Genomic DNA, 25,979 nt, shown 5'->3' on the forward strand with positions numbered 1-25,979 from the left:
TGATTTCCTTCTTCGTTTTCCTCTGGTATGTATTCATTTATTCAGCTTTGGCTTTTATCCCTTTTACTCTAGCAAGTTCAGACCATGGTGGCACAGTCTTGCAGTGGTTCGCAATCCTGCCTCACAGCGGTGGGGCCCCAGGTTCAATTCCGGACCTGGGGGTGCTGTCTGTGTGGAGTTTGCATGTGCTCCCTGTGCTTGTTTGGGTTCCCTCCCACTGTCCAAAAATATACTGGTCGGTTAATTGGCTTCTGGGAATAGTGGCCCTGGTGTGTGTGTACGTCTCTGCTCTGCAATAGACTGGTCTCTCTCCATGATGTATCCTGCTTTGCATCCGTTGCTTCCTGGGCTAGGATCCAGTTCCCTCATGACCCTGAACTGGAAAAAGTGGTTAGAAAATAGATGGTTGGGGGGGGCATGGAAATACCTAGTGAAAAGTGTACGCACGTGACACCATTTGTGTTTTTGCATTCTGTTATAAATTGCAAGGGGTTAACTTGAAGAAAGCTGCTTGTTTTAACAGAAATAAAAAAGAAAAATGCCTTCCAGCAAGAGTGACACAGGCAATATTGCAGGACTTGTTTGTCACCAAACTTTTCTCTTCATACAAATTAAGAGCTTTTCCCCCCTGCATTTTTAGTCACATGCATAATGCAGATCGGGATATTGAAGGAATCTCTTAAAAACCTGCAGTGTGCATCAGTCCAGCAAGCAGGAATCTTTCTCTAGGGTAGGGTTCTATATCACTTAATTACCCTTAGTCTTTCATTTCTAAAGACGTGGGACATTTGTAAGGTTAGGGTTAGGGTTAAGGTTAGACAGACAATTGATTCAATAAAGAGAATGGTTGTGCTAGAGGGCGGAACATTTTTATTCTAAATGTTCTGCAGATTACTTCATTTAACAGATTACGTGCAAATCACCATCAGTAAATTATTCCACTACTTCAGGAAGTGGTGATTTATTGCTTGCTTGCAAATCCTCCTGGATTCTGGGACTCTGCAGGAGAAAGACAAGATTCCTTCTGTAAGGCTTATTTACGAGAATCTGGGATCAGTAGAATTTCTATTAAAATTATTTACTGGGGATAGATGTCAAACATGTGAGATATCGTTCTCATTTGAATAGTGATTTCTTATTGAAAAGTTATTATTCTTTGTATGCCTCCTATGTTTCAGATTTACATTTTAATAGCAATTATGGTAGTTACATAGAAATTGAAATAACTGTATCAACTATTTGACATGGTGGAGTCTTTCTCTTGTAAGCTGGGGGCAAAGCTAAATAATTAAAGTCATATGCCAGTGTTACAAACCTGAACAGAATTTTAAAACTGTGAAGATTCCGAAACTGAAAAAAATAACGTGATAGTGCAAAATCCCACATGGGGCAAAAAGACAAAAACATTAAAACGAGTTTTGAAAACTGCAAGCAGTGTGTTGTCTATCAGAATCCCAGTAATGGATGTTAAAGCTCGGGAAAATAAGGTTATACAATCTTCTGAGCATTAGAAAAAGCTCTTACCTATACTCTAGGCAAGACCTATGGCAGATTTTCAACCTAAAAGTACATCAGCAGATATTTTATGATTACGTAGACAGCATGTTTCATTTCAAGTCGACGTCTCTTCACTTTTTGACCCATAGACGAATATTGCAAAAAAAACCCTCATCTTTCCTGATGGAAAATATATGAAATAATCCCAGACTTGAAAGTTTTTAGAATGCATTTAGAGAAAAAAAAAAGATGGAATAGTTAGGAGTGTGGGCACCAGGATGCTGTGGTACCAGTAGCTACTACAGCTGCCACATCACTCAGTTTCGGCCTGGAGGAGGTGGGCTGTCTGTTAGAACAGCAGGAATTTTACTCTTTTTCCCCTGTTTGTGTGGGTTTTCCTTAGCTGCTCCAGTTTCCTCCCACCTCCCGACGATATGCTGGCTAGGTTGGACTGGCTGCGCCAAACTGTTCATCTTTCCATGAGCCTTTCCAAATGACTGGCATCCCCATCGAGGGCGAGAGCAGCTATGTGCTTTAAATTCCATCCTCTGTCCTAGTGCCGTTAGAATCCAGCTTTCCACAGCTCTCACACAAGCAGTCTTTCCCTAAAACACTTGGTAAACCTTTTAAAAAACTAACGAATCCTCAGAAAAGCACAATATCGCAGATTTGAATGCGTCTTTAGAGAGGGAGGTCAAGGTAACAGACCATTACACCTGCCAGCTGTTGACATGACATAGTGGCATGATTTTGTCATGGACTAATCTGATTTGTCTTTGACTAATCTGGTTAGTAGTCAGCTACAGACTTTCAGGATCTTAAAAAGGGACTTGGGTCTTGGGAGATAATGATACAGAAGAGGAGTGGGAAACCATCAGAAAAGAGATGCCTTTGTCAACATGGCTTCCTAAGCTCAAGGTGTAGGAGTTTAAGGCCTTCGTCAAAGAGCAGCAGACGTCAGATAAAGCGAACCATTTTATGAAACGCGGCTTATAGGTGTGCTGGTCGGGGCAGACAGAAACTTTGCCTACATGCTTCAAAGTGATACCTTGAGACAAAAGTTCTAGCAAGAGAGAATCTTAACAGTTTGGGAGGTTGAGGGGTGGTAGCTGGACAACACATGTACCCATAGGACCAAATGGCCTTTAAAAAATTACCCCATAACAATAATCACGGTGATGCCTTAAATAATAGAACTGAGTGACACAAAACCCTTGATGAAACCTGTTCTTTCAGCTAGAGGTTGGGGCTTAACGTCCCTCACAATTTAGGTTTCAAATTTCAGCTGGAAATACTTGAGCTGTCATTGGGAAAGAGAGCTACTGAACTCCCTATTGATACTGAAACAGGCATGTAATATATTTATACAGGTAGCTCTACAATTTGTGAATAACCCAAAGTACAAACACCAGTGAAACTAACGTTATTGGAAAGAAGTCGATATAGAGTGCTAATGGATTAAATGGCACCCTTATGAAAAGATGACAATGAGAATAGGCAGATGTGCTCTGCCAGCTCCAATGGCTTATCAGTGTTCCATCTCACCCTAATGTCCTTAAGAAAATATAAAAATGATTAGCTTTGCCAGAGTCCTAAAGCATGTTTACCAAGCTAAAACAAGCTATTTAAAGCACATCAACAAACCAACCTTTAAATATAACAAAAACAATTAAAATAAATGAAAATTCTAATGGGTAAACGAAAGCACCGATTAAATTGCGCAAAACGCTGGCAGAACAGAGCTTGTATGCAACATGTCTGCACTAGTCCTGAGTGGAGAATTAAAATTCAGCAGGCAGGGCCAGTTTTAAATGACAAAAGTTTTTTTATCTCCCACACCAGTTACTGCTGGTGCTACCTCCACTGTTATTTCACCTGTACTCTGTGCAGTCTGTGTGGGTCCTCATGCCCCAGTATAGTGACGGGGACACTAGACTGTAAAAAGGCGCCATCCTTCAGATGAGGTGTAAAACTGAGGTCCTGACTCTCTGTGGTCATTAAAAATCCCAGTTCGAAAAGAGAAGGGGTGTTACCCCAGTGTCCTGGCCAAATTCCCCCCTGATCTTAACCAGTCATATCCTCCTAATAATCCCCATCTCTGAGCTGCCTTCATCACTTTGTTCTCCTTCCCACTGATAGCTGGTGTGTGATGAGTGTTCTGGCGCACTATGGCTGCCGTCGCATCATCCTGTAAAGCTCTTTGAGAATGTCCAGAAAAGCACCATATAAGTCTATGGAATTATTATTATTATTATCATTGTTATTAGCATCATTATCATCTGAATGGACACATCCATTGCGGCATCGTTCCTGGAAGTTCATGTTGCCCTTGTTTTCACAAGCCCCCTGTGACTTGTACAAATGAAACTCAAAGCTAAACATTGCGATACAAAACAAAACCAAAAAAATTGGACAGAACTAGGTGATGTTGCACTCCCTGGAAGAGAGGGGAAAATGGAAAAAAAAGAGGGCTGAGTTTTGTTTCTCAATCTACAAGAATACTGCATGTAGTGTACATATTTTTATATTCAAGCAGACACTTCTGAATAAAAGTTAAAATAAATGGGTTTGTGTTGTAATCAGGAGTTAGTATAGGGAATGTTCTTTGGCTGAGGGCAGCTTTTCCAATCTAGTACTTTGGAATTACAAGTATCTTTTGGGATTTTGAAGTCATATTTTGGTCTGCTTGGAGCTCCTGTCTGTTTAAAGTATCCTTGCAGACTTTGTAAAAGCAATTAAAACTTCCCACAGCATCATGCGTCATTAAGTATCTGGCGCTCAGCGTGTATGCAGCTCCTCCACAGAAAGTAAGATACAAAAAGGAAGGCAGTTGGACAAGAATGTTTTCCGAAAAAAAGCAAAGTCACAATAGCATTTTCTTCTCATACCATATAGAAACTGCAAAGTATTTTGTCTAACGCTCTATGTGTGATTAAATTTTAAAAATATCCCAAAGTTGCATTTTTGGAAGGACTTAAATGTCTTTAAAATTCCGTGGTCTATGTCCAACGATGCCTTTTCCCCATTAATATACTTCCAAGACTCCATTAGGAATCGTGTAATACGAATACATGTAAGTATTTTGTTTACTTTGCTTCATGAATTCATCGTTCTCACTACTGTTCAGTAGGTACAAGATTACACTCCAATTGAAGGCACATCCAAATTAGCACTTTAGTCACTATAGTGGCATCTATACTATATAAATGCAGTACCCCCGGGACCAAATTGTACAAAAAACTGGACAGACTGTTTTACTCCCAAAGATATTTTTACTCTGTGGCAAACTAAAATTTGAAACAATGTAAATTAAACAGTTTTGTAAAATCTGAATCAAATTACAAGCTATTAGCCACAGTGAGTGAATGATACTTTAATAAACCAGAGTACATTCAGTAATCTGCTATACAGACTTATGCACATGTGGTTTAATTTAAGAATTTCTTTGGGTTTATTTTTTTTTCCAAACCGACTAGTTTCAGGAAAATGCAAATTGAAATGTTAATTCTATCCAACTGGATACTTTTAGGTACTGTATACGTACAAAGAGCATTATTTTCAGGTCAGACAAATAGTGGGCAATGATGTTGCACTTGTTTTTTTGAAAGTCCTCCATGTCTGGCCAAATGAATGTGTTGACTTCCTAATTGTTGCTGGTTTATAAATAAATTGATAAATTGATAAATAAACTTTGATTTGATTTGATTTGGTTAGGACAATGTATTAAATATGCATTTCTCTTTGATGAAGTTCAAGTAGGGAGCCGCAGCATGCATAGGTTGCAAAGGAACAGGTAAAGGTTAATTCCATACTGAAAAGAGAAGAAAAGAAACACAACGTTTCAGCCGTGGAGCCTTCGTCAGGTGTGAGTCTTCTTCTGAAGAAGGCTCCACAGCCGAAACATTGTGTTTCTTTTGTGTTTCTTGTCTTTTCTTTTCAGCATGGAATAAACCTTTACTTGTCCATTCCTCTTTGATGTCAGCTTTTAGGAAAGTTCAAGAAGACAAAGAGGACAGGAAAGAATAGGAATTTGGTTGATGCAATTCACACAGGTTTTTGTTTTCAGCCATCAGGTGAGTTAAAGTATCAGCACTGATGGCGACCAGATATCTTACATAGGAAAGGAAGTGGGGTGTGCAACTGCCCTCTACTATCCCCATACACTCATCACCCCGATCCCCATCTGTCTGATCATAACACTGTTGCCCATACAGGTGTGACTTGATTTAAAAAAGCATTCCTGTGTCTCTCAAGAGGCTCACCTGGTTAAGGGGTTTGTTTTGAGCACAGGGCTACCCTCGTTGCCCACTGCTTGTGAGTTATAGTATTGTCACAGATTCCTCAAGATGTTGTGTGCCATTGACTGAGCACTGCCAGGGATTAGTCGGCCGAGATCTTTTCCATTCTCGGTTAAACGGCAACTTCTGTTCCTCGCTGAGCACCTTCAGAACTGCGATAAAGCTAAGGACATAGGAAAAGTTACCTATGAGAGAATGCCATTCTACCTGTCTAGCTTGTTTGGTAGTTAGTTATTTGATTCGAGTATCAGAGGCGGACATTTCTTGAAAGAAACCAGAGTTTCAGCTTTTAATATTATAGATGGGCAGCTTGTTCCATACACCCACAACTCTTTGTGCAAAAAAGTGCCTCCTGTTCTCGGTTTTAAATGCACTTCTGCGGAGTTTCCACTTGTGCCGCCTGCTTCGTGCCTCACTGTTAGTGGGATACCCAGTTCCTCCAAACAGCCATACCAGGGACTTGGGTTACTTCCTGAAAATGTGCAGGATTGCAGTGACATTAGGGAGAGATGCGCCAGTCTCTGTGGAGCCTGCAGTATGTCAAGAGACGAATGGAACTGATAAGCCAGTGAAGTTGGCAGAGCACATCTGCCTGTTCTCATTGTTACCATCCTCGGCTAACACGCCAACAAGAGTCCTTGCTGTCAAAAGAGATTTAAATCAACCACTGACTGGTGGTCAGTTTAATGAAAAAATGTACTTTACTTACATTATTTGTAATTTAATTTACGAACCCCCTTCACCAGCATGTGTAGATTTGACCACATGGAATATAAACGGGCGTGTGTATTTCAATTTTCATCGATTTTTGCCATTTGTTTAACATATATAATAATGTAAAGAAATCCACTGAAATAAAATAACTCATTTAATTCTTTAAAATTAATTATTTTATTTACTTAGTAAATATACCTTACTTTTTAGTATAATCTGAGTCATTTATGCTTTTTTTTCTTTATGTTTCTTCTTTCTAAATATTCATTTTATTAACACCTGCTGTGTGTATCTAACTATTAGTCTCCGTGGAAACTTCGACAGACTACACAGATAAAGAAATACTGCAGCAAAAAATGGGCACACCATCCAACAGCCCTGGTACACAAGGTATTTTTACTCGGTAAGTTCCCCTTGTCATGTGAAGGTGTGGTTCCCAGGAATGATTACTTCCAGAAAATGACATTTACTTTAAGATCTGGAATTTTCTTTAGATTTCCTCTGGGCTCATGTATCTATAATGGTGTTATGTTGTGTAATATCTTTTCCAGGGCCTTGGTTTTTAAGAGTCAAACTCTAGCTTCAAGCTGGACATTCGCAGCACTTTCTGAACGTAAAGGGGGCAAAAATATGTAGGATACATGCTTGGTGTAAACAAACAGACTGAGTCATATATTTCTGCATCCCGGTTTTTCATTTCTTTAAGCAAATTTACCTCCTAGGCAGTTCTGTCTTAAACGGAGTTTCTCTTTCCAAACCTGAGGGTAAAATAAAATATTCTCTGCCATCATCCCTGGAGGTGTAATTTCTAAAATGTGTCAGTTACTTTTAAGTCCTGGATCCCAAAAATCAGCACAGCCTTCTCCAAACCACACTGCCTTTGTCTCTAGTCATTCCTGGGGTGGAATTTGACAAGCAGAATGGTAAGAACTAAGCTGCCATGAAGGGAAATTTTGCTTTGGAGACAAATATGATTTCGAAAAATGGATATGTGCAACATTTTTTTCCTCCTCTCCAAAAGCCGTGATTTTCTTTTTGGCACATTTAATGTGCTTACCATAAAAAAAGAAAAAAAAAGTGAAATCGCATTTTATGTCCATATTTTTTCTGTCATGGTCAATAATTTCACCTTCTCCCCGGCACATTTCATGCAGTCTGTAATTTAAAGCATATGCTCAAATGTTATTTTTTAAAGTGAAAGTATACAGATCGTGCACAAAACATGTGTGACACTGAGAGGAAAAATACTTGTTCACAGGAAAAATGCTTCTTCCCTTATTTAAATGTATTACAATTCTTTGTGTTCCATACTACTCAGTTAAATAGGAGATGCAGCTTGAAATTGTTAGATGTTGGCCTGAGCATTCAGTCCTGAATAGTTTTTCTGGTCAAAATCATCAAAACCCACTGTCCGTCTTCTGTATGTCAGGTAAAAGATTCTTGCATACTTGTCTGCTGAAGAACCTGTGACCTTATAAGAGTTCATTTTCACTAAATTTGCAGATAGAACAATAAATATTTGGAATTGAAGGGGATTACAAAAAGACTTGCAATGTCGCATTAATTCTGTATGTGTAATGTGATCCACACAGGTACAGTAGTTAGAATATACACTATACATATCACATGGGTGATTCTGTGTTGCAAAATGCTGCACATACAGTACTGTACTGTAAAAGGAATCTGGGTGTTTATGTAGATTCATCTATGTCCACATCAAGACAATGTTGGAAAGGCATAAAGAAAACAAAGATCCTAGGTACAGTGTATAGCAAAAGTGCAATTGAAATCGAAGTATTGCTCAAGCTTTGCGATGTATTACAAGGCACTCAGATATAATGTTTTATTCAGTTTTGGTTCCCATACCACAAAAAAAAAATGATGTAACCTTGTGGAGAGTTTAAAAAAGAGCTACAAGAACGATTCCTGATCTCTGCGGTGACAGGTTAAAGACTGATAGGAAATTTGAGCCAAGTGTATCAAATCTTAATGGGTATAGACAGAATCCAGGGGGCTATTTCATACTCAGTGGTGAAATGAGGACACAAGAGGAAACCAGGACAGAGAGCAAAGGAGAATTGAAAAATGGTCATACAAAATGGTCTTTACACAAATAATTGGGTATCTGAGGTGGGCTTCCCAGCCTAGTGGTTGAGATCTAAACCTCACTCGAGGTCTCTTAAAGAAGCAATTGTGTGATATTGGCGATTCACTTAGCTGCTAAACTATTAATTGAGCAAGACGGGCTGTGTGACCTTGTCTCGGTTGTGGCCTTTAGTAGTTCACAATTGTTTGGACATTAACTGGGTTTATTTCACTGTTGCAATGTCTTTAATGGGATTTTCCCATGATCCACCACAGCACACAGCTTACAATGAAGGCATGTTGTAGCCGAGCGCAACCAACTGTACAGTACAAAGCATGAAATACTCTGATGAGGATAGATCTAAAATAAACAGGATTATGTGCTTACATCAAGAATTGATATGACTGATTTCAGCTACAAATACAGAATATATTTTAAAAAGAGCCGTTAAAAGCTAGGGTTTCTAACGTGAGCTTGTAAATATAACACTTTTGGCACTTTAGCATTTTTTTATCACCCCACAAAACCCAAATTTTCAATTAATGCTGTAAAAGCTGTTTTAATTAAACCATTTTGGTTTAAGATTTGGTTTCCCATTGGTTTTAGCAGTTGACTGTTTTGTTGCCTTGAGATAATGGTACAAAATCAAGACCCCTATTCCTCTTATCGACTACACTTCTTTGATAATTACTGCAGTACCCTGGATAAATAGTCATATGTACACAATTTTGAAGATGTTTTTTTGATGAGGAAAAAACTTTGCTAATGATGGTCGTGTTCCATGCTGTATGCCAAATTGACTAGACTTGCATGTAATTAAGAAAATTAGAGGGATTCAGTACCTATTTCAAATACAACCTTTTGATAAATGAAATATCTGGACTCTCATTGGTTTTAAGATTTTTTTTTTCCTTGTAGAACCTCATTTTCTGGATATGAGGATGATTCATAAATCTGTAGAACTGGTGTGAAAATACCCGAGATACGGTATTGGTATTGGTTTGAAACTGCTTCCCAATCCATATTAACTAGGAATAGCAACACCCAAGAATTAAGTGTACTTAAATGATTATGGAGTGTTTAGTCAGAATTTGTCTGAACGCTTTTGGCTGAGGGCTGACCTCCTGGCCAGGGGCACAAGGAGGCTGGGACCCCCCTGTGGACAGAGGGGTGACCAAGGGGCAGCTGTAGACGTGGAGATGGGGTGGAAGTGGGATACAAAAAGACGTACAGCAATGTGAGGGAGAAAAGAGGAATCACATACGGTAATTATAGTGTTTTAGGAGAGGAAATGATGTCAGCAGTGATTGCAAATTATTGACGCCTGAGTCTGACTGAACTTGGTTGTTGTCATCTCTCCTGAACGTTCGTTATAAACTCCATTACAAAGACCAGGCAAAAACACATTATCGCATCCATAACCAGCAGTGACAGTGAGAGTGACAGGCCGCGAAAGGGGATCGTTAAAACGTATTTTCACCAGGAGCCACCACACCCAGGAATCAGTTGCTTTGTGAATGTTTACCGAGTATTTTAAATTAAAGGCGTTTTTGGCTTCATCCGCTCGGTTAAGGGAGACTCTCCTTGGCAATACGACAAGGAGCCTTGGACCTCCGTTGGGAGAGAGGAGTTAACCAGATGCGAGAGATGTGGAGATAGAGAGGAGGCAAGATTCTGCAACAAAAACGCAAAATGAGGCACTTGTGTGAGATATACCCCATCAATCTTCTGCTATATGCAAAATATATATCCCATCACATCATTTTCAATAACCACTTATCCTATTCAGGGTCACAGTGGACCAGAGCCTATCCTAGGAAGCACTGAATGCAGAGTGGGATACATCCTGGGCAGGACGCCAATCCAGCACAGGGCACACACAGACACAGACACACTCTCATGTGTTAACCCTTGTGCCACTGTGCATATCACTCTGCAACTCACAACTGGCAACCCACTGAAGCTAAGCAGGCGTGAGCTTGGTCAGTACCTGGATGGGAGACCTCCTGGGAAAAACTTCCTCCTGGAAGAGGTGTTAGTGGGGCCAGCAGGGGGCGCTCACCCTGCAGTCCGTGTGGGTCCTAATGCCCCAGTATAGTGACGGGGACACTATACTGTAAATAAGCGCCGTCCTTCAGATGAGACGTAAAACCGAGGTCCTGACTCTCTGTGGTCATTAAAAATCCCAGGGTGTTTCTCGAAAAGAGAAGGGGTGTAAGCCTGGCGTCTTGGCCAAATTTCCCATGCCTCCTAATAATCCCCCTCTATGAATTGGCAACATTACTTTGTTCTCCTCCCCCCCTCCCCCACTCCGACGGCAGGCGGAGCGACACGCCGGTTGGAGTATTTCTCAGTCGCAGTTAATGGCAACGTCAGCTCAAAGATTTGGTTCAAACCATCAAATGGAGACGGGTGTGCCGACAAGCGGACCCTGCTGATGCGGGATTAACATCAGGAAAGAGAGAACCCTTGCACCACTGTGCCGCCCCCTAGTAAAACAAATCAATGAAAAGTTCTCCAAGTGGTGGGAAAAATCTTAAAACGGGAGTCTGATATTGTGGGAAAAATATTCAAGTGGGAGTCTGATATGAAGTGCAGTAATAATAATCATCAATTGTTTTTTACAGTACTATCAGCCTTTAAGATGATTACTATGATTTAAATTTCTTTTCTAGTTATATTTTATTTTTTACGCAGCAGTAAGCCCTGTGAAAGAGGGACCTGAGTTTTGGTTCAAGTCAAAACTATTCCACATCAGACCCAACCTGTGGCAAGCACCCAGCATCACTTATTCAGATGTTTTGCTTCTGTTTCCTTGTTGGTCCACTTCTGTCCTGTCACATGTTTGCAAACATTCTATAAAGACCATTCAACACCAATCTGCTGATTTCTGCCTTTGTCTTTCCGTCCAGCCCATTAACATACAGCTCCCCAGCTTACAACTGGATATTTTTTAACATGGCTTTTTTTTACCATGCTGGCCAAATAATTTAATTCTCAAACACTGTGCAGAGGCTTCTCCACCTCAATTCACCCACTGGCTGAGAGATGTCATGCAACTGGAATACTACTTATAATTGGAAAGATAAAATTCACATTACGTGGCTGCAAAATACTTTTTTTTGCAATGTGGCAGCTATTTTCTATCTATTTATAACAACCTCTGGGTTTCCCCTATGACTCAACAAGAGTGACTCTTAAGCTCGTCTCTAATGTTTCTTTCTTCCTCTTACTTTAGTCTGTTACTCACAATGCTGGTTGTAATCAGTCGGTCGTACTGTCGACAATGTTTACAGTAAAGTCCAACAATAACTGTCTTACAGTGACTTCTGGTTCATGGTGGCAGCCCTATTCAAATCCAATTCATTTAATCTTTTAAACAGGCTTAAGATCACAAGACGTAGCCCAGATTGTACGTGGCAAGTTTGGAAAAAAAAACAAAAAACAATAGAATTGATTTAGAAACATTGGCGATCTAAATTGTTTTGCTTGTTAAAGCTTATAATTTTCTAATCCAAAATTACACTTTCAGTTATTTTATGTTATTTTAAGTTTCAGTCCTTTTCTGGTAGAAAGCAAAAGATTCTCTTACCCATACAGCTAAAACTCAGTAGCCTGCAAAGCAAAATATCTACAGACTTTTGGAATCAATGTCCCAATGGATTCCCACATAAATCCTGCACAGGTACTTCAGAAATCATAATGGAAGGTTGCTGCAGGTTTTACACGTATAAGGTCCTGCATTTTCTAATTGTATTGTAAAAAAAAATATTTTCAATTCAATATAAGTCAACAAAGTTGATTGTAATTTGCACCAGTGCAGCCCAGATAAAACCAACAAAAACAGCAAAACACATATTACTCTTACACATTCATGGTAACACTGTATATATTATTCAATCACATATTATTCATTTTGCAACTCTTGTACTATAGAAAAGCACAAGTCTTGTACTATTGCAGAAAGCAACCTCACAAGCCCTACCAATTTTTGTGCTGGAATTTATTTTTCTGCATGTGAGCAGACAGAAACAACACTTTGGACATGATAAAGAGCGGCCGTGGTTTTCTGATTTTTTTGAGAGCGCTACTGTATGTTGTAGCAAAACAACATTTTGATATCTGGGCAACTGGAAAAATCTACTGTACAGCTGCAATGACTAGGGACAGAGTTCTATAGTCTGAAGAATGCATGAAATTTGATGACATAGAACAGGGTTTGTAAAAGAAGGTTTCTCCCAATGAGAAGGTTCTAGGAAAATCAATAAAGTTTTCTGTTTATATACAGTATGCATACAGTATTAGGGAATTTCAGAACCATAGTAGCACAGTAGCTGTAACTCATTAGATTATTAGCATACTGGCATGTGCATGAGAGCCAAGCTCATGTCACATTTTCCTTTTTGGGGGAAATCAAAATGCAAGCTAAATTTGTAATCGTAAACAAAAATGATGAGTAATGTGCAGGAAGAAAATCAAAGTTTAAAAACAAAACTCAAGTCAAAACAACCCTTTCAGTCATACAGTCATCATTTCAGTGACCCTAGACCAGGATGCAGAGCCATAGCATGCTGGATGAAAACAGACAGATGGCTGCGAGGAGATCTTGTGCCCACAGCACAGAACGTGCACGAGAGCAGAGGAAAACCCCAGCATGTAGTAGCTTTGTGGCTTGTTAGAGACAGACAGAAAACTACCATGCTGCTGGAGTACAGTAAAGTGAGAGAACTAGATAGCTGCATTATATCTGGGTGTACAACAGGACACGCCTCTGCAATTAAAAAAAGTGTTCACCTACATTTGCAGATGTGGTCTGATTCAAAAGGTCTTTTCCCCCCACAATGTCATTCACTCAATTTGTAAATACAGAATACCCAATTAGCGATTGTTTGTTTAAATTTTACAATACTATGCAGAACATGCTTAGTTCAGTTATACTTAAATACACTATAACAGGTATTTCTTTCTGTTTTTCACCTAATCAGCGAAAGCTGACGCTAGTGATATTGCCACTCAAATCAAAATTCAGATTGCAAACTGCAAAGCTTTTCTGACTGTATATATTGCCAAACAGGAGCGGCCCTGAGTTAGTAGCAATGTGCCCTGTTTCTCCCATGATCTGTATGCGGACACGTGTTTGTAAGGACTGAATTAGAATGCGTTCCCTTCAAACACGGTTGGCTTGTTTTCTTTTTCTAGATTGATCGACGCATCTCTTCAAATCACTAACGGTTTAATGAGTTCTGAGTTTCTGATATTTCAAAAAACATCTGCTAAATCTTTATACAGCAGTGCATACTACAGTATATATGCATTGATATTAGTATTCTTACAAATGAGGGTTATGAAAATGGTGAATAACAGGAACTGATAGATGGGCTAAGTCAAGAACTATAGCAAATAATCATACTCCCAACTTCGAAGGATTTCTCCAAGAATATACCCTGGCAGTTGGTATAATTAGAGGAATGTGAATTCTGTGTTCTCTGGCACAGCTTACTACTACAACGTACAACTACACTACACACAACATAAACATATGACACTCAAGTTTCTCGACGTACAAGTTTACAGACAAGGCGTTTCAGAGACCTACAGTACATCTAGACCACCCAGAAAACCCCAGACTGCGAGCAAGTATTCGACTCTTAAATAATGCCTACAGAGGCCAAAATAAGGGATAAACTGCCTTCCAAACTAAATGCAGCACAACCTGCAGTTAAATCTCTCTTGCTGCAAACCTGGATGCTATAAAATAAATGGGAGCCTATCTCCCTATTCTAAAAATGCACAAACCAAGCAGGAAAGGCCATTTTTAACTCGGGAAATCCAAGTTCCCTAAAAACACAGAATAGCAAGCTCTCTTTAGCAAAGCTAAAACACTTTGCTCCAATTGGGAATTTTGGGGTGATTTTGAAGAAGGGACTCTCGCCTGGCCCACTCTTCAAGTTGTTCTCCTCCCATCTGCTCTCTCTCTTGTGGTCTGACCATTTTTCCTTCTTTGATTTCTCTGTACCGACTTGATCGTATAAATGATAAAGTGTCTTTCTGGACTGTTGATTGACACTTTATCATTTACACAGAACTTAATTAACTAAGGTAAACTATGATTTATTTGATCACAATGTCTGAGGCTCCCCTACATCTCAGCAAACATCCCCTTTTGCTTTGAAGCTGGAAATGTTGACACTGCCAGGTGTTACACACTATATCTAGACTCTTAGAGGCACTCACCTAGTCACCTATTGCTGTAACTGTATAAATGTTTCAACTAGTCTGCACCTGAGGAGGCCCGGTATTGTGGTTAGTACTGCTGCCTCACACTGCTGAGACCCACTGAGGGAGTGAACGCCATTTCACATCTTAAAGATTTCCTTTTTGGAACTCTTTAAGAATGACCGAAATAAATATATTGAAGAAAAAAGTTATGCTAAGGAAAAATGTTGAGAAAAGGTGACTTGCATGCTCTTCATACTTACGTGCTATCGGTGTGGAGTTTGTACTGTATGTTCTCCGCGTGTTCCTGTGGGTTTCCTCCAGGTGCTCTGGTTTCTTCCCACAGTCCAAAGACATGCTGGTAGGTTAATAAGCTTCTGGGAAAAATTGGCCCTGGTGTGAGTGTGTGTGCCCTGCGATGGATTGGAGTGTCTATCACCTTGGACCCATTATTTATTGGGATACCCTCCGGCTCCCCTGTGACTCCGTATTGGATAAATATTGGAAAATAAATGAATGGATATTCTGCACGTACATCATTATGAAATAGATTAATTCAGGCACAGCTTAACAAGCACTGCAACTTTATTTTGAAGAGGACTATGGAGAAGGAATAATTACACAGTTAACTACAAGTAATCACAAGTTTAACAATAAGTCTAAGTAGGGTAGTCCTGTAACAGACTGGATCTGCCCTCCAAACACCTTGTGTACTACTCTGCCATACAGTACATTTTCATTTCCTGTCAAGTTTCAAACAGTTTTTATTTTTACAAACCCCCGAAGCCTTTGTTTTCACCTATAAAATGCATGGTTAGAAGTTTGCCCACCTCATTAAAAGTTCAGTATATGTGAATGCCGTACTTGCATTTCTGCTAAAACAATATTGCTTTATTGAACAGGAGCATGGCTGGGCTAATTTCTCTAGCTGCAAACCTCATGTACCACAACCTGGTCTGTAATTTGTCCCAAGTATATGTTCATAGCAACGGGGCATGAAACGACAGTGAAAACAGTAGTAGACTGGAAATTAGTCAGCCTTTTGAAAATCTGGGCCCTGCGGCCTTAAAGACATAAGCAAAGTCGCTCTGCGTGCCATTTCGCATCTTAAAGATTATCTTTGTGGGACAGTTTAAAAACGTTTGAAATAAATATACTGAAGAAAAAAGTTATGTTGAGCTAAGAAGACATATACTGTTTATACATATTTACCGGTCAATTCTTCCTCATACGTGGTAATACATGGATATATTTTAGAAATGTCTTTCAGGGTTATAGAGCTTTTAAAGGATGAATAATCTGTTTACGGTTGCTGCCTTTCATTTTATGTAGGCAAAACTGGATTAGAATTCTATACAAATGGTCATGCTTCCTCAGATTGTGAAAAGGTGACATGTAATTACCATTTACAGTACTTACATCAGAACTGTCATTATGGATATCTTCTGCAAGGGAGAAAAGTTCTGACTTCTCCTAACCAGCGCAGTGGGCTCTGAAGTCAGTGAATTAACAAAGAGCCCAAGTGGCTTTTTTTGTCGTACTGATGAACGCAAGTAAATATTCTACTCTGTTCTATTCCGTTAAAAGCTCCCCCCCAGCTTCAAATCGCCTTTGTGTTGAACAGACTGCAAAAACAGCTGGTAGTAATCTGTCATATTATGTCACATTCCTTGAAAGTAGGTTTCCTGTCATTGTATGAAATCAAAAATATTTCTGTCTTTTCAGGAGGATGAAATTCCTCTGCAGGACCATACACATAACAAACAATAGTGGAATAGGAGCACTCAATTGAGCAAAACATTATTGGAGTGCTTTGTATTGCTTTTCTTTTGAATCTGATATCCCCTCCAATTATACAGTACAGCTCTGAAAGAGCATTTTTTTAAAGAAATCAAGAATAGGGAAAGAGGTATTCAGGACAATGCATTCCAGGCAAAGTATCAAATGCAGTATTTTGGAAATGGATAAAACAATTAAGAAATAAATTAATTGATCACTGAACGCTGGGAGAATTTGTGAACCTAGTTTAGGATAAAGGTAGCATGAATCTAGTTGAAGGATCAGGTTGCAATTGACTGTAAGGTAAAAATATTCTACCAAAGATACCAAATGAATTAATTGTATAATTGAATTATGTGTATAAAATTAGTTGTGTAACTCAATTTAGCATAAAAGAGAAGGAGTGAAAATGTTAGCTAAGCAATGTGGGTACCGACCCAAGTGTATTCCTCAATTACAAAGAGTACTTTATCTGTACTGTAACACAACTTATAAAACAATACAAAAATATGAAGGAAAAGAGATAGAACAAGATGTAAAGGTCAGCACTGGTACACTTAAAGTAATCCACTCACCACTGATGTTGCAAAATCATATTTTGACATAAAGAGAAAAGGATTGCATTTGTTTTCTGCGGTCTTTTTAAAGCCTGAGAATATCCAAATGTGCAGCACAAGAGAGAGAAACATTATGAACTGTGCATTATAACTAGTCCAGTCTCCACTCTCTTTATGAGTATTTTTTTGTTTCCAGCATATTCTTTCTCTTGATGACTTAATTTAGATGTGGACAGTACCTCATTCTGTGCATGCTTACTCTGCAAACCCTATAGCAACTGACAGGAGAGCTATAGCCAAATGGAAGAGCAGTGAATCTCTCTCAGTGATATTGCTGCTAAATGGTTTAAAAATATATGATTTGCTTGGCTAAATAACTGCAACATTGTTCAATTAGTACACTGCCTCTTGAGAAATACAGTCCAAAGTCAACATACAGTACAAACACTTGTGTTTCTGAATCATTTTTGTTCGTCCAGTGCACATTTCCTTTTCATGCTAACAAACATTCTGGCTGTGACAGAACGCATCCTCAGCTCAAAAGGATATTTTGGAAGATGTTCAACAGCATTTACACTAGAAGAACAGTGGAAGATTGCTTCTTTACTTTTCTCCAGGCTCTTCAAGAGTTGTATAGCTACTGTACCATTTGTCTTTTAACTGATCAAGTTTAAAAAGCCCTGGAAAAGTACTTTGCAAGCCTAGTAAGGCCACTTATTTTCCATCAGTTAAGTTAAACGAGAGCTTAACAATGGGACAAAAGCCAACAGATGCCGTAGCACACTTCTAAACATTTGGGTAATAAGTCAAAATCTCAGAATGAGCTCTCTCAAAGTGCAGTTTGAATTATGTTTCCAAAGTACAATTCATACAGCTGTATGAAGTTTTAAAAACAAACAAACAAACAAACAAACAAACAAACAAACACACTGACCGACAGTCACTGAAAAGCTGAGCCCCTGATGCTGCCCTGTGGACTGGCTGTTGTGAGCCTTTTGATGGATGTTTTTGTTCACACAATTGGAGTAAGAGTCAAAAAAGAGATGGAATATAAGCTGATAAGAAAGGTTCCAACAGTACTGATGGGAGAAGTGACACTTTGTGAAAAAATCATAATAATAAACTTGAGTTTAACGGTACTATATAAAATAATCTCAAAGCGCTTTACAGGAAATGTAAATTATTTCAATGAAAACAGTCACATAGATAAGAGGTAACAAAATTAGCGAAAATTAAGAAACCAAAGGGTTTATAATGCAGTAGAGATGCAAACAATCAGACAGAGACATCGATGAAATAAAAAGCCTTTCTGAAGATGATTTTAAATATGGATTTGAAAGGACTCAAGGAAGGTGTCTCTCTGATATTCCTGGGGACAGAATTCCAGAGCTTTGGGGTGCAGCAAGAGAAGGCCCTGTGACCCACAGAGTGTGTGGCCACTCTTAGGAAACCAGAATCAGATGAACAAAGGTTGCGAGGTGGAGAGTAGGAAAAAAATAATCAGATAGGTACTCAGGTGCCAAGCCATGAAGAGCCTTATATACTGTATAGGCATGAGTGTAACAGGTGGTCAGGTAGTCAGAAGGACTACTACTGTGTAGCAGGCTGTGAGCACCTTGATACACATCCCTGTCAGCACCAATCATGATCATCCACACGACGAATTCCTGGTCAAAGTCAGCTAATGACATAGTGCAGACTGAAACCAGTAAAGTTGCAATTACAGGGCTCAACCTACATTCCAAATGGGCACCTTCACGGCCTGAGCTACTGGGAAGCCCTGCAATTTACATGGGATGCCATAAGAGTGTGAACATATAATTTATCATCTATGAGGCGCTCTGTCAGTCCATTTTCTGAATGTGCTTTAAGTTATAACTGATTATTTTGCATTGCTCCAAACAAATCTCGTAATTCCATCCATTCGTGCATTGTGGAGACTATCCTGGCAAGCAGAGTACACCCTGGTCAGGGCTCCAGTCCCTCATAGGGCACACACAGACACAAATACACACACTCACACAGAGACAGTTTGCCTGGAAGCCAATTAACCTTTCAGCAGGTGTTTGGACTGTAGGAGGAAACCAGGGCATCTGGAGCAAACCCACACAAACATGCAAACTCCACACATACTGTCTGCCACACACGTGGCACCACAGGAATTGAAACCGGAGCTAAATATCGAATACAAAATACAAAATCTGGCAATCTGGCCTTAACTAGCAAATTTAAGACATTTTGTGTTGGACTTACTAGCAAACTGTGACTGGACTGAATTTGAGACCAAATTTGCACCATTGGCTGCCTCACACAGATGCACAGATCACACCCTCTTGTAAGTAACTGTAGCGCTTGAGTTGAGACACAAAGAAATCTGTAAAATTGGATAAAATTAATTTTTTTTAAAAAACTGTTGCATACAGTACTTTTGTGCTTATTTTTACATCAGACACCTTGTAGTATTCTGTTTCTTGTATTATAGTATTTTACCTCTGTTACGAATCCCTTAAGTTCTGAATATCATTTGGTTATGTCTGTTTGTCAGCTCTGGGAAAGAATGCCTGTTTTACCAGGAATCTTGCCGCAGATATAAAATATTTAGACTTCACTGCTCCATATGGCTATTTCAACTGACAACAAACATGGACATCCCCATTTAGGATAAAAGCCATAAACAAAACATATGTTAAGCAACTAAACACTACTTCTCTAGGACCAAAATCTTTTTGCTCAGATTTACAGTAACATATTGTCTGCTGGGAAAGTTTTGTGCCCTGGGTAGAGTAGGTTACCTTCAAACTGTGCAATGATGTGCTTTGGGTTCTTGCGGAATAAGTTTTTTTTATAATTAAATATTATAATAATGAGGAGAAATAAAATCACATTTAAAGTAAAAGAAAAAGAATAAATTGACAAAATGCAACACACTGGAATTGAGCCCAGTATTAACCACTATGCCCTGCGATGGACTGGCGTCTCATCCAGGGTGTGTCCTGCGTTGCGCCCGTTGCTTGCTAGTTTAGGCTCCCCTGTGATCTTGGATCGGGTGAAAAGGTCAGAACTACTTTTAGCTTTCTAAAATCTTTCTACTAGTCCGTGATGAAACCCAATTCGCATAATTCATAGTGACTTGCAAAGTGGGCAGCACAGTGGCAGAATGGTTGACATGGAATGCCTCTCAGTGCTAGGGCCCTGGGTTCAATTCTTGGGGGTGCTATCTGCGTGGAGTCCGCATGTCACCCCCCCCCACCCCACAACCCCAAAAAGTGGATGAAACTGCTAGGAAATTGATGGACTTGTGACGAACTGGGTCCGATGTAGCGTACTTCACATCCCTGGCCCAGAGACAGTGCACAATAAGTATGGGCCAGCACACTGTATTTTAAACAAGCCGTTCTTTCTAGCTGGATCTCACACTTCAATCAAAAGCAGTTATGTCTTGGAATATTTCTGCAAGATCTTGTTCATGGTCAACTCAACCAAGCATTTCGGCTTCCATGAGTCAAACTATGGAATCAGTGGTTCCTAACAGCTTGTGAAGGACTAGGATACCCTTTCATTTTTAGCATGTTTTGCTGGTCTACTGATGAACGGGTTTTGGAAAAAAAAAAGACACATCTACCATCTGTTTATGCGACATCCCTCCACATCTCTTTTAGGATTTCAGAGGCACAGATGGCTAAATGGCTTTTTTTTCCAGCAGTCATCTTTTTTTTATTTTTACAAGCTTTTTGCATGTACAGAAAGGACACTGAATTGCCCTGCTGGGCTCGGTATGCTCTCTGAGGTCTGGCAACGATCCCATCCCGATTCCGGTCTGGATCTGTCCTCCCCAGAGCTCCGAATAAATCATTTTTCAGCTGAATGACTCAGTGAAGCTTTCTTTTTTTATTAAAAAAAAAATCAAAACGCAGACTTTTTTTGCTGCTAAGTCCAATGAGTGCAGAGAGAAATGCGACCAGAAACAGGATTGCATAAAAAAAACTGAAGTTTGAAATCAATTTGCAGGGGCCTACTTAACCCCTATGCACAAATACTGTACATTAAAAGCAAACTGCAGTTCCAATGATTTGTTCTTCGAAACGCACATATTAATTGTATTTTTCCTAGCTCCAGTTCTATCTTGCAATGATTGCAACAAAATTGCATTAGGCAGTGCTGCAGTGCAAAATTGGTTTTATAGCATAGTTATAGCCGCAACAAGACACTGCTCTATAGTAAGAGCTACAAAATTAAACAGGAGGGTTTTGTTATATTATCTATTGGTGTTATTATCAGCGGTCATTAACCACACAGCTCTGTAGTGATGAACGTGCACTTTATTAACACAGTGTTCTTTAACTCTTACAACACTAACTCAGTCACTGCCTAGCCAGCTGCCCCTCAATCTACTACTCTATATATATACTATTTACATATTCATGTACTGCGTCATCTGTGCAGTACGGCAAACCCGTAAGGACCACACTCTGCCAATATCCTTACCGGTTTGACCACTTATACAGAAATATGCCGATGAAAAGAAGGTGTAGACAGCCTGGGTATGAGAACTGAAATTACTCTTAACTCCAGGCACCTCCAGAGGCAGATATTCTGAGCAGTACGTTGTATAAGTGCAGTAAAGCTCTCACCAATACTGTCCCAGCTGTACCTGTTCTGTGAATAGCTGGGTATCTTAAATTTCCCTTCTTGGACCCTGTCACAGACACTTGCCACTAAACTCTATTAAACATCTGGTTTAACATTATTCTATTCTTCTCTCAGGACTTTTCCAAGTTCACTGAGGTTTTTGGTCAGTCCAATTTTTCCACTGGCAGTTTTCAAGGATATCCCAGGGTGGTTCCTTTGGATCTGAATCAAGGCTCTGGGCTGGCCTTCTCAGGTTTTCGGCCTTTTAAGCCACCAACCACTGCCTCTCAAAAGTGGCAGTGCAACAAGTGGCATTATCATGCTGCAGACATTAGCATTCAACAGTATTGTAACATAACACAGTACGCCCAGTAAGGCAGAGCCCTTAATATAAAAGGTTGCCATTTCTGATTGAATAACACTAGCATTTTGTAATCTGACTATACCCAAATATAAACCCAGATTTAACTGAATTTTCTTTCCCTTTGTGGGGCTTTTTTTTCTGTCCAAGCTCAACAGGCCCAAATATTCCCTGTGGGGAAAGAGATGGGGAAACTGCTAATTTAATATGCAATCGATAGTTTGCTTGCAGTTTGCCCAGAGAGGAAAATAAGCATATGCATTTGCTAAAAGTGCAAAAACTTTCTCAAGACTTATTTTTATCCCGAAATGAATACATCTGTACGTACGGGTTTTCTGTTGAAAAGAGACCAACTCTGGCACCAGTTTGACTTATTCCCATGCATGAATGCAGTGTTTTGTTCACCGAAGGTTGCTGAAGACTTCTGTTAGTTAGCTACGTTACTGCATTGTGGCCAAAGTAACTGATGACAATGACTCAGTCACCAGCAGACTGGGAATCAGGCATACCTAGGCTAAACTCCAGTTTGGACTACCAGCTCTCACTGTAATTCACCACAATGTTGGAGTATAAAAAAAAAATAAAATAACATAAGAATAAGATCACTTTATTTGCCATAAACAATTCCTTGCATTAGGAATTTGTGTTTTCACATACCCCAGCTTGGTTTCTATGAGATACACAAGCAGGGAGAGAAGCTGGGGGTCAGAGCACAGGGTCAGCCATTTATACGACACCCCTGGAGCAGCTGGGGTTAAGGGCCTTTGTCAGGGGCCCAATAGAGTAGGATTCCTTTGCCAGCTGCAGGATTTGAACCGGCAACTTTCCAGCCACAAGCGCAGATCCTTAGCCACAGAGCCACCATAACCGCCCGGGAGAAAAGAAGAAGTTTGCTCCAGCAATTCTGCTTTCGTTTAAAATCGTTACCGCTTTTCTAGTCCCTCCATATGTAAACAAATCTATAGTAACATTATATGTTATAGTGAACAAAAAAAAACTGTTCCAATTTAGCTCACCACTCTCTGGATTTCTTTGTCCAGGAAAATGACTGCAACGGTCCCCCCTAAAAGAGTGAAATGTCCTTATTCATTCCTAAAACTGATGAGGGCTACAGTAATTCAAATTAAGAGGCAAACGAGCTGATTTGTTTATATGTGGACTGACTAGTAAAGTGGTAGCAATTTTAAATGAAAGCAGAATTGCTGGAGCAAACTTCTTCTTTTCCCCCTTCTTTGACCATCTGCAGAATTGCTAAGCAGTGTCTTTTGGGGCAGATCTGCGCTCAGTAATAGGGAGGCAGCTACAGCATCAAGCATGCTGTCCAATCTGTAAGGTGCACTGAGGAAGAATTCAGCACTTTGGACAGCACCTAGAAGGAAACTGCCACCAGAACATCCCAAGGCAAGACCACGTTTTCTCGGAGAAGCTAAGGAGTCTATTGGTTTACTAAGCCTCTCAGTGGGCAGCCCAGTGCTGTGGAGATTAGTATTGCTGCCGCTCAGCACTGTGGCCCTGGGTTCAACTCCTGCGAGGAGCTGGGTGGAGCAGTGGCACTGTGGCTAAGGATCTGCGCCTGTGGTTGGAAGGTTACCAGTTCAAATCCTGTGGCCAACAAAGGAATCCTACTCTGTTGGGCTCCTGAGCAAGGCCCTTAACCCCAACTGGTCCAGGGGTGCTATACAATGGCTGACCCTGCACTCTGACCCCCAGCTTCTCTATCTGTGTGTCTCATGGAAAGCAAGCTGGGGTATGCGAAAAGACAAATTCCTAATGCAAGAAATATTATATGGCTAATAAAGTGATCTTATTAGTTTGTATGTTCTCCACATGTTCGTCTGTGTTTCCTCCAGGTGCTCCAGTTTCCTCCCACAGTCCAAAGACATACTGGTAGATTAATTGGCTTCTGGGACAATTGTCCCTGGTGTGAGTGTATATTTGTTTGTGTCTTTGATTGCCCTGTGATGGGCTGGCATCCTTTCCAGGGTGTATCCTGCCCTGTGCCCATTGCTTGCCAGCGCCCCCCATGGGTATTGGGTAAGTGGATTGGAAAATGGTTGGATGGATAAGATTCTTAGTTTTCCACACTCACGTTACTTAAGTATCAGTGCCAGTAGGATGTATGGTAGGTTGTATGCGTGTGGCGTATATACAGTATAGTGTGGATACATGTTTGCTATACTGTATATGACTGATAATCTGATTCAGGCAACTCTCCATTGTCACCATGTGAAGGCAGCATGTATACATGAACAGAAATACCCACAGTTTAGATATTCCAGACAGATCAGCAGATGTCACGTGAAACGGAAACAGAAAAAACCAACCCATTTCAGACAGGGACTACAGTTTTGAAATCCGTCCGAAAACAATAAACACAAACATAGCTCAATCTGTTTCACTGACTGATTTATGCAATGCACCAGCATAAGTCAAAAGCCGAGTTTTTATAGTTCTCGTTTAGTTATAGACAGTATATAAAGTTTTAGCACGCTAAAATATGATGTTTTAGAATTGCTTAGTACATAAGGTGCATTTCAAGAGCCATGGGTGCACTACTGATGAGATTAGCCATTTGAAGTCATATAGAAATAGCTGCCTGTAGGCGTGTTGTGTTTCATTTGAGCTCTGTATTCTGACTATATGACTCAGCTAAATTAAATGGCTCTCCATTTGGACTAAAAGGATCTGTGTCATGTATTGAGAGGTTTCCTAATGGAACAGCAGCTCCAGGCACCCAACAATGTTGCATTATGTTTTGTAACTTGCACAGTAGGCAACATCCTTTTTTTGCTTTGAGAAAGAAATGTACTTGCTTTGGAAAGAAATATACTATTTGCATAAGAGTGAATGTTAAAATAAGAAGAGATAAATTGATTTATGGTTTTGAGAAAACATGCAAATAGTTGCTCATTTTGGCCATCTTTTTCATCCACTTTTACAATTGTGAAATGTTAGGGTTTAGCCTCCTCACTTTGGTGCTGTTTTATAGACCTCTAGACCTCTGTTATACATATATGCTATTTATAACATAGGGACTGGCTACTTTAGGATCAGACACATTTCTGAGAAACATTTTATACATCACATAGTATTGTCCCTTGTATAGGCACTCAAATGCTCTATAGGTTTCCCAGTGAAGTATTATATTAGCAGGTAGCAATAGTGCGCAAAGATTTGGTTCTTTAAGAGGTGTTCTAAATGCATAGCTGCCAAACAAAATATAAAACACAGAGCTTTTCTTTAAAAATAGATTGTTCATGGGCTGACCAATACCACCGTGGTTCTTATTGCTGTATTGTAATGCTGGGGCCCTGGGTTCAATTCTTTGTCTTGAGGTGTGATCTGCATGGAGTTTGTATGTTCTCCCTGTGTTTGCGTGGGTTTCCTCCGGGTGCTCCAGTTTATTCCCCCAGAGACCAAACACATAATTGTAGGTCAATTGGCTTCTGAGAAAATCACCCTGCTGTGAGTGTGTGTGTCTGTGTCCTGCGATGTCCTGCGTCCAGAGTGTATCTCACCTTCCAACCCCCGGTGCTTGCTGGGATAGGCTCTGGCTCCCCCGCGTGTGTCCCTGTATTGATATAAAACTGAGGTCCTGACTTTCCCTGGTCATTAAAAAACCCAGGGCCTTTCTTGAAATTAGAAAGGGTGTTGACTTATGTTTCCTGGCCAAATTTCTGCTTGGACTTGACCAATCATAGCCTCCTAATAATCACCATCTCGATGAGTTACGTCATGAGTTCTCCTCCCCACTGAGAGCTGGTGTGTGGTGAGCGTGCTGGTGCACTCTGGCTGCCGTTGCATCATCTAGGTGGGGCTGCACATTGGTGGCAAGAGTGGGA

General features: G+C 40.0%; 1 protein-coding gene across 2 annotated transcripts in view; it reads left to right on the top strand.

Annotated features, from left to right (window-relative positions):
- wnt7bb (wingless-type MMTV integration site family, member 7Bb) overlaps positions 1–25,979 on the top strand; it is a 69,740-nt gene that overhangs the window by 34,231 nt on the left and 9,530 nt on the right. The gene's annotated exons all lie outside the window — the stretch shown is intronic.

The sequence above is a fragment of the Lepisosteus platostomus genome, chromosome 9, assembly GCF_059453375.1.
Source record: "Lepisosteus platostomus isolate fLepPlt1 chromosome 9, fLepPlt1.hap1, whole genome shotgun sequence".
NCBI lineage: Eukaryota > Metazoa > Chordata > Actinopteri > Semionotiformes > Lepisosteidae > Lepisosteus > Lepisosteus platostomus.